The sequence below is a fragment of the Ostrea edulis genome, chromosome 4 (genome assembly GCF_947568905.1).
Source record: "Ostrea edulis chromosome 4, xbOstEdul1.1, whole genome shotgun sequence".
NCBI classification, from domain to species: Eukaryota; Metazoa; Mollusca; class Bivalvia; order Ostreida; family Ostreidae; genus Ostrea; species Ostrea edulis.
Window position 1 is genome coordinate 76050272 of NC_079167.1, and position 10319 is coordinate 76060590.

Sequence of the window (10319 nt, forward strand, 5' to 3'; positions counted from 1 at the left end):
ATCAGGATGAGTTTTTGTTTTTTTTTCAAAGAAAAAGTAGAGATAACGAATGGTAAGCAATCTCATGAATCCCATAAAGAATATAGAATTCAGAGTGGGACGGACACCGGATATACCAGAGGTGGGAACAGGTGCCTAGAAGGAGTAAACATTGCTTGTTGACCGGTCACACCCACCGTGAGTTCTGTATGTTGATCAAATAAACGGAGTAATTCGTAGTGAAAATCAGTATGGAAAGAAATTCTCTAGATAGCGATTGGGATGAAACACAGCAGACAGCATTCGACCTTATGTCTATTGTGACAGTTTATTCCAAAGAATTGAATAAAAAGCATATATCAGGGAAACTTATTGTAGGATGACCGGTAAGACTGTTTGTTCTTTCTTAATAAGAAATGGACTTATTTATCCAATCACTTAGAAGTTTTTCTTTGTGCAGCATATTTTGATTTACATTGTATTACATTATTAATAATCAGGATTAATTAATTCTATATCAAATAGTCCTAATGAAATGTTTAGTACAGACCCTTTTCGTGCATTATAAATTTATAAATTTAGATTATATTATTTACAAGTTTGTAATTTCTTAATTGCAATCGAAATGTAATAAGAAAGATGTAATTTTGTTTTTCATTTCGAAATTCGCGCACTATAGCATAGCAATGTTTTGTCATGTGCACAACAAGGTTTGACAATTTTCTTACATAGCGTCTTGGTCAGGAGAATAAGGTATATATATATATATATATATATATATATATATATATTGATTGATTGATTAATTTTTGTTTAACGTCCCTCTCGAGAATATTCACTCATATGGAGACGGGCTGTAAAATTTAGGCCTATGCTCGGCACTTATGGCCATTGAGCAGAGAATGATCTTTATCGTGACACACCTGCTGTGACACGGGACCTCGGTTTTTGCGGTCTCATCCGAAGGACCGCCCCATTTAGTCGCCTCTTACGACAAGCAATATATGTTTTGTGATGCGTTATTTACATTCATATTATGTATTCTGCCCATGACGATAAGGTGCTTTATCTGAATTGAACAATCTGTGAATATTTCTGTGTACATATAATTTCCCGCAATTTCCATGCTTGAACGATTCTAAGGTGAGTTTTGTACATCTATAATTGATCAATGTATTCATAGAATTTTGAACGTATGTGGACTCTCTAATATATGGTATGAACGATGTATTGTGAATGAAAAATGGATAACAAATGCTGTAAAACAAAGTCTTAGGGATCAATTTCTCCAGATTTGTTCAACTGATGGTTTTAGGTCTTCCAATGGTACAAAGTATAGAATTTTAAAAACAAGTTTTGGTCGGGAAATTTATTTTGAAACTCAGTGGCATCTTTTTGACATTTCGTACCACGAACCATTGCCTCCCAGTAGAGACTTGCCGATGGTTTAGTATACCATATAACGAAAGATTATGTGTCTTATGCAAGGTCAATGGGAAATGTGTAATTAAATGTCTCCAATGACTTTGCAAGATATTAAACTGAAAATAAATTCTTATATTCTTTGTGTAAAACAGGTAATTTTTTAATTACACCAAAACCGTGGTGGACTAAGAAAAGCAAATCGAAATTGGGATGTTTTCCTTATAAATGAAAGCTGAAAGTAATGTACATGTAAACATATGAGGGGCATTGTTACAGAGTGCGATGGAAAAAAAATAGTTGATACAAATTACGTCATGAGGGCTTCTGTCCTTCTTTTTCAGTTATTCCTTAAATGAATATAGATATCATGACTATTCATTACACGTCAAAACTGGAAAGTCTGGGATACATAAGTTTAGATATTTTATTCATGAAATCTAAACATTACAGAACTGATGTTTACACAATGTGGTAGAAATATCGATTTTATATATATATATATATATATATATATATATATATATACACACACACTGAGTGTGTGCTTGTGTGTTTTATGCGATGTTTTCCCTTTTATATCATATATTCATAATTAGATACTTATTCTTTGCTTGTGTATATGTTTTAATGCAGGGCCACAATGAAAATGAGTGGTATGCTAATTTGAGTCATCGTGGTTAAATAAAAGGTATCATTATTACAGTATTGGCAAAGTAAATATGTGTTGATATAGGTCACTTCCGGTGTTACAGAAATTGATTTAATCAGTTCGTACCGTTATAACTCACGCAGTGGAATTGAATATACATGTTTTAACGATGTAAAATGTCGCCAGACTGGTCAGATACAGGACAGTAGTGATATTTTTATTGTTTTCATCATTTTCAACACTGTCACAAATACATATACACCTTTTACTCACACTCTCATACAGATTAAAAGAAAGCGATATAGAAAATTACATGTACATTCTAGTACTTATTGTTAAAAAGAGAAGTTATATACTGTTAAGATTTCTTTTTGTAAAATATTTGTTCTGTAAATACTCCCTCTAAAATGTAGTAATTATATAAATATTTCAAAACATCAACAAAAACAATATTGACATTCTTTCTTGAATCTTTGAAAATGTATCTCTTTACTAAAAGGATTATAAAGTTTAAAACCATATGTTCTTTGTTTGAAAAAAAAACAAAAAAAAAAAAACAAACCAAAAAAACAGTTTGTACATTAAATCCCATTCTTTTACCAGATTTTTGAAAAATCCATTCTGATAAATTTGATGCACTAATGTTTTGGTTTTAAGTCTATTAATGATCGTTGATCCAATTACTCCGCACGAAACAGAAAAATAAAATGCCATCGTTAGGAGTGATCGTTCTTACAAATCAATCTCAGTGACAAATTGATACATTTATATGACAAATTGACTTCAGAATACAAAACAAAATTCATTATATTTGGTCTCGTACAATATTTTCTGTGTAGATATTCTTTTCCTATACCGGATAAAGCACTGCACTCAATTACAAAATGATATTCATCTGCAAATTTCGTTTCATTGCATAATATATCTCAACTGATTCGATATGCAAGAGCTTGTTCTGGGTATAGTCAGTTTTTAAATCGAGGTAAGCTACTGACAAACAAGTTGATGGTACAGGGATTTCAACAGTCTCGATTGAAGTCAGCATTTCGCAAATTCTATGGTCGTTATAACGATCTAGTTCGTCAATACAACATCGCATTGGGTCAAATGCTGTCTGACGTGTTTCATACCGATTGTTAAGCCGTTCTTGGCACACTGATTTTGACTGCGGATAACTCCGTTTACCTGATCAGGATATGGGGCTCACGGCGGGTGTGACCGGTCAACAGGGGATGCTTACTCCTCCTAGGCACCTGATCCCACCTCTGGTGTGTCCAGGGGTCCGTGTTTGCCCAACTATCTATTTTGTATTGCTTGTAGGAGTTATGAGATTGATCACTGTTCGTTATCTTCACCTTGCATGTATATGTGGTTTAAAAATGCAGTTTCAAAACGTGAATTAAGATCATGCCTTTTAGATAAGCAAAGAGAATGGAGGAACATGAAACACGTATCCACGCGCTGTTTTCCTCTTGAGCTTATAGGGAATATTTCAAAACTTTTCACCTTGTAAAATAGAGAATGGCATTAGAGTCTGTGGTATTTCCATTTCAAACTATTCATATGCTTCTAGCATGCAGTGCACTCAAAACGTAGATATTAAATTCAGAAGAAACATGTTAATTTTCTAATTACAGATCAAGGTAATAAACTTTTTTTGGTTTCATGATCTAATTACCTGATAAGTAGGATTTTATTGTGTGCCGGTATTTATGGAATGAATAAACGAATATGATATTTATATACTATTTTTCAAAAGATATCTCAAATGAGTCATTTACCATGTGTTCAAAATATTCCCGCGTGGTTTTTAAATCTCCAGATTGTTCTCGCGCTTCAGATTGTTCTCGCGCTCTGTCATGTTGTTCCAAAAGGAATCATAATAGATTCGTGAAGTTTTCAAACGATATCTCAAATATACCTTATATAGTTAAAATAGTTCTCAAATTTTGATTAATGTCATACAATAAAAAAAATTCTCGTATAATCTAATTGCTGAAGTATTAGAATTCTCAATCATAAAATCTTACACCTTGAAAAATCATTCATGGAATTTTCGAGTTTTCAGAGGATATCTTGATTCAGCTAGAGTGTCTTAGTCGTGTTTGTTCCTGTATATATCTTTTCAATTTGTCTCAAATAAGCATGTAATGTCAAATTCTCGATCACATGACATTTCCGTCATGTTATCTCAATAACGATTTATCAAACTCTCAAAAGTTCTCATATGTTCAAATAATGTACTTCTAACTAAACCATTAAAGTATTTCTCATGTTCATAGATTTGCAAATACATGATGTTCATAAAGTATATTTTCTGAAGTATAGTGTTGAAGTCCTCAAAATATTTTGACTCGTCAAAGCATATTGTATTTCAGTGGGGTATGTTCCTGACTTTCTGTAAATATGTATTATATTTCTTCTCATATATATTCTTAAATCCTAAAGCATTAGTTATTCTTATCTTTAAATAGTTCACAGTCATGTAAGTCTTCACAACCTGGCTCCAGGATATCTAACGGAACTCATTATTCCATACAACCCGACAAGAGCCCTGCGTTCAGAAACCGCAAATCTATTAACTGTACCATCAGTCAGAACTAAGACCTACGGTGAACGCAGATTCGACAAGGCTGCATCCACACTCTGGAACAATCTGCCTAGCCAGCTCAGAAACGCCAAAAATCTTGAATGTTTTAAATGTCTGTTAAAAACTCATCTTTTCTGTCAATCCTATAACCTTTAAATAGCTATGTACTATTGAATTTAATGAACTTTGGGCACATTTGTGTTTTAGATTCCTTTGCGTGGTTTTACTTGTTTGTTTTTCATATATTTAGGACGTTGTATGCTTGCATCATATTTTATACTTTAAATTGTCTTGATTTGTACTTTTTATCCATTATGACATAATGTTGCATTCATGCTTATATGTGTAAGGATTATTCGTTGTGTATTCTATGGTTTTTCTTTCAATTATCAATTGTAAATTTTAGTATGTTGCACAGCGCTTTAGAGTATTTTTAGATAAGGCGCAATATAAGTGTACTTTTATTATTATTATTATATTAATTAAAGAATCCACCTAATGGATAAACTCCAACAAAAAAACAAACTGGCAGTAATAACAGTATCAGACTCATTGCAGTGAATGAAAGACACAAGCAACGTTTTACAATTTATTGATATAACAGCAATGGTACATTCGGGATATACTAAAAATGGACAATACCGGCCGCATGTGAAAACATTTTGTGGGGTAACTGGGGAGTCGCCCAGTGAGCCAGTTTAACTTAACTTGTAAGGGGTACACTGGGGGGCCCGAGTAAAACATTCAGTGCCCAGACCTGAACGGACGCCAGCGTTCTAAGGAGGTAAGCGAGACCCGCCCTTCTCACCCTGTCTCCTGCAGTGCTACCTGGTATGTACATTATCATGTTGGACATAAGCCCTTAACATGCATCAGACTGTAGCATCCCCTCACTGAAGTGAGGTGGATGTGGCCCCAACCGTCCCCGGTGGTGGCCCCACTATTAATTGACTTGTTTGAACTTTTACAACTTATAGTACTGTAAATTGCCCCCTGCTTTAGAAGCAGGTGGGGGAAACAACCAGGTTTTGGAGCTGAAACAGTCATCACATACCATTACCGACTCCCCAGTTCGGCCACAGACATTGGAACAATGTCCCCCACAAAAACATGTAGCATGAACCAAAAACTGAGTGAAACATACAATAAGAATTACATGGATAAGAATAAGTCATGACCAAACCACAGTACTTGAACCTAGAGTTTCGTAAATTACAGAATGCACACATGATAAACAGCACCAAGCATGAAATGTTAAATCACTTGTGTGGGGGGTAAGAAACGCCTTGACGTTTGAAAAAATATTCCAAGGCCGCTTGAATATTGTTGAGAAATAATTGATTTCCCAAATCCGACAGGTGAGTGCCATCTGTTCGGAACAACTCAATCTCAGTAGCCTTGATGACATGGTCGTGTCCAATGTACAGACCTCTTACCTGGTTAGCCATGAATTTTTTCATGCAGCTATTAATTCTTATCCTTTTTTGTTTGTTAATTTTGGGACCAGCATCAAGTGCGGCAAAATGCCAATATCTTCGAGGTAGGATAGCTGACCAGATAAGGGTTGTATTTGGCCAGAGCGCATTGAATCGTAACAAGGTACATTGTGCATCTTCTTTAAAAGTTTTTGATGTGGCATGCTCAGTGGTTAAATCATTGGATCCTAAGTGAATGAGTAAAAATTCAGGGGGTTTATGATTGTGCTCCAGTAATAAATTGTTGAGGTTGTCCTCCAACTGGTCCCATCTGAGTCCTCTGAAACCTTTCCAGGTGATGTTGGCCTGCAAGTTGAGGTTGCACCCTCCTGGTCTGTCTTGTGCTGCAATGCCAGCCCAATATGGGATCGATGACCCAACAATCCAAATAGTTTTACCTGTAATACTTGTCTTGTATTACTTTAGAGTAGCAATGAGTATAACTGAAATACCTCAGTGCTATGCATGAATTGAGTGTGTGTGTGTGTGGAGAATAAACTAATGAGGTCGAATGTATGCTAAGAAAGCGTTGGACTTCCACCTACCCTGTTGCTGGATGTAAGTATGTGAATATCCCCGATTTGCTAATTCAGTTGCCATGCCAATACGGAAACTGTGTGACCTGAAATGGCCAGATTGTTGCAGGAATGACAGAGCCCTTTGAAGGACTGCCTGGAACTGAAAACGTGTCATAGGAGTGCCATCCGCATGAACGAGCAATGTATTAGAATGGGGGGGCCTAAGCTGTAAATATGCCTTAATTGGTAGTGTTGGACAGAAATTGGTGTCCGGAAGTTTGGTAATTTGACAAACTAGGGGTTTGCCGGTTTGGTTAGTCTTGGACCTATGTAAAATTATTGACACTTGACCTAGCTGGTTTTGAGAAACTTGTGAACGCAGCAATGACAAAACTTCACTGACTCTGAGCAAACCGTAAAATGCCAATGAAAAGGCTGCTGAAAAAAGACATGATTCAAAAGGCGAGCGACATACTGATGTTAAGGCATGAATGATTTTAACAAATAATTGGTATGATATAGGAAGTCTGATATCTTGGTTGACGCCTACAGATCGCTTGACACCTTCCAGGGCTTTTGTGATAATGAATGCTTTAGTAGTATCTTGGAAACCCTGGATTTTATGTTGATAAGCAATTGCACTCAAGTGCAAACAGATGGTCCTATATGTAAGCTGATTTAGTGACAAGTAAGCAATGTAATGCAGCAGCTGATCGACAGGGACAGGCCATGTGCTAGTGAAACCATACAGTAAAGTGAACTGTTTAAACTTGGTTAAAGCTGTATTGTATGCCAAGTGAGTGTTGTGAGCCAGTGACCTGTCAAGAAGTCTTGATGTTTCCTGCTCTATAAGTCCCATATGTGGGCTGGTAGTGGTGTAGGCCACTGGTCTGCCTCTGGTGCAAGTCTTCGAAAACGGGCCCACTGCGAACGAGACAATGCATCCGCAATGTGATTGGCCTTAGTGTTGATGTAAGTGGCTTTTAGCTGAATATTGTATTGTAGTAATAGTAGCACTAAATGTCTGATTACACCCATGACTCTGTGGGATTTAGAAGTAAAGGTATTGAGTACCTGTACTACAGCAGAATTGTCAATGTGAAAAAGAAGTTGAGAATTTTGGAACCGATGGCACCACAAAGTGATGGCTACTGAAACTGGAAAGAGTTCCAGAAATGTCATGTCCCTGGTGATACCCAATTCAAACCAGGCGGGTGGCCAGGAACCATGGGCCCACCTACCCCCGAAATAGATACCGAAACCACCATGGTTGCCCCCAGCGCTATCTGTGAAAAGCTGAATGGTTTGACTATCTAGAAAGGGGCGGTTGATAACCGAGACACCATTAAAAGACTGAAGAAAAACTTGCCAAATACGAAGATCTTGCTTAATGTTGTGATTGAGCTTAACTCTATGATGAGGTTTAGTAATGCCAATTGTAGCATTGATGAGGCGTCGACAAAAGGCGCGTCCTGGGGATTCCACCCTACAGGCAAAATTTAGTGAACCAATTAATGATTGAAGGTCCCGTAAGCTGACTTTTCGGGCAGCCAGAAAAGAATTAATAACTTGCCTTAAGTGATTCAACTTATCTAATGGTAGGGCCATGGTCATGCTCTGGGTATCAATTTGAATACCTAGAAATACGAGAGATGTAGTTGGTTCAACGGTTTTCTCTTCTGCAATTGGTACCCCTAGATCCTGACAGAGAAACTTAAATTTGTCTAGTGTGTGTTGACAGACTGGGGAATATTTACGACTGCAAAATAGAAAATCGTCTAAATAATGCAGGATGAATTCATTGCCTGTGTGCTGTTGAATAAGCCAGTGTAAAAAGGTAGCAAATTTCTCCCACAAGGCACAGCTAATAGAAGAGCCAAAAGGGACCATTTTGTCAAAATAGAAATGACCTTGGAACTTAAAACCAAGGAGCTCGAAATCAGCAGGGGATATTGGTAAAAGACGAAAGGCAGACTTGATGTCAGACTTGGCCAGAAGGGCGCCTGGCCCTAGCTTAGCAATCATGACTGCTGCCTCATCTAAGGTTGAATAATTAACAGAACAGGCTGTGGAATCGATAAAAAAATTAACTGAATTGTCTTGAGGATATGAGAGATGATGTATGAGCCTCATATCTCCATCCTTTTTGGGAACTAAACCCAGTGGGGAGACTTTGAGGTTTATAAAAGGGGGTTGGGAAAAAGGCCCAGCCACCCGGTTAAGCAACAACTCTTTGTTGATTTTTGTGCATGCTACTGATAGGTTAGAATGAAGACTTGAGAGGTTTTTACTTAATCTCGCCCCCCTCGGACCCAAGTACTGAAGTCTAAAACCAAAAGTAAAACCGTCAAGAGAAATTTTGCATGTTGGTAGCCTTGCAGGTGCTTTTTGAGGGGCTGCAGTAGAATAGGACTGTGCCCCAAAGAATGCAGGGTTTTAATTCCTGCAGTTGACTCTAGGGTGTTTCCCTCTGCACTGACTGCATGAATGACTGTAGCGGCATCTAGGGAAAAAATTACAGGATTTACCAGAGTTGTACGAATTACAAAATTTTATTTGGTTTTGTGATGCATGGCCTACCGACGTAGTATTAAAGGAGTTGGTTGATGCCTGAGGTTTAAACTTGGCCTGGGCCGACTGTTGGGTAGTGAAATTTGATTGGTTTATGTACATCAACCAAAATTCGCTGTGAATTTCTCCCCAAGACATAGCAGGGTTGGAGGCTTTACGGAGCCGGAATTGCTCGTCATACTTGTGCCAATTTGGTGAACGATTAGCTGCAAGCCTAATGTTTCGCATGTACTTGAGCATTTCTTGAGCCGTTTGGCTGTGTTGAAGAACGATGCTCATGTAAATCATGAAAGCTGATGTCCACTTTTCTATGATCAAGAAGGAGTTTAGTTGGCGCTTGACTACGCATAGCTTGCCATTGACAAGTTGTAAATCCCCATGGGACTCAAACTGCTCCAATTCCGTAGCCGATTTGAGTAGGACAGACAGATCAATAAAAAAAAAACCTCCCATATTTTTTGCTTGAATTTAAGCGGGACATGACTACCGATATCATCGCATGTAGATGTGATTTGACAAGGTAAGGGTAAATAGGCCGCTTGGCCCAACAAAAAATTGCAAGACTCACCCGGGTTATCCGGTGTACTATCCATTGGAAATTGAGGGACCTCCTCAGGGGGCTGCGACTGCCCCTCTGCCGGGGCTTGTCGATCCGTCCAAGATGTGACGGTGCGAGGTGGGCTTCGTTCCCGGAGTTGAACTGGTGTCCGGCGGTTACGTTTTTTCCCGATCCCCCTGGCCGGGGATCTCTGGGTCGCCGCTCGTTTTCTTGGTGGCATTCCGAATACAGGAAAAATGTCAAGATTGAATCCAAAAGGGGGAGAAAAAATTCGGCCACGTGCTTCGTTTCCGCCTCAAGATAAGAACCACGTTGCTGCTTCGGTTGGAAAAAATGTAATGATGGGTCCGATCACAGGGAGTACCGAGTGTGACGTAGTGCATACAAAATAACTTGTACCAAGTAGCCACTAAAGTCACGTAGACCCGACGTACAGGGTGTATCAAAATTAATACGGACTATTTGATATAAACTCAAATAATCTCGATTATTATTATCTTAAAATCAATTATCAAGTCCTCTAACAAAATCTGGAAGATGTGATTAATTAGTA

General features: G+C 37.8%; 1 pseudogene; it reads right to left on the bottom strand.

Moving 5' to 3' along the window:
* Window positions 1-8134: 8134 nt before the first annotated feature.
* LOC125658560 (uncharacterized) lies at window positions 8135-9986 on the bottom strand (annotated as a pseudogene).
* Window positions 9987-10319: the final 333 nt, after the last annotated feature.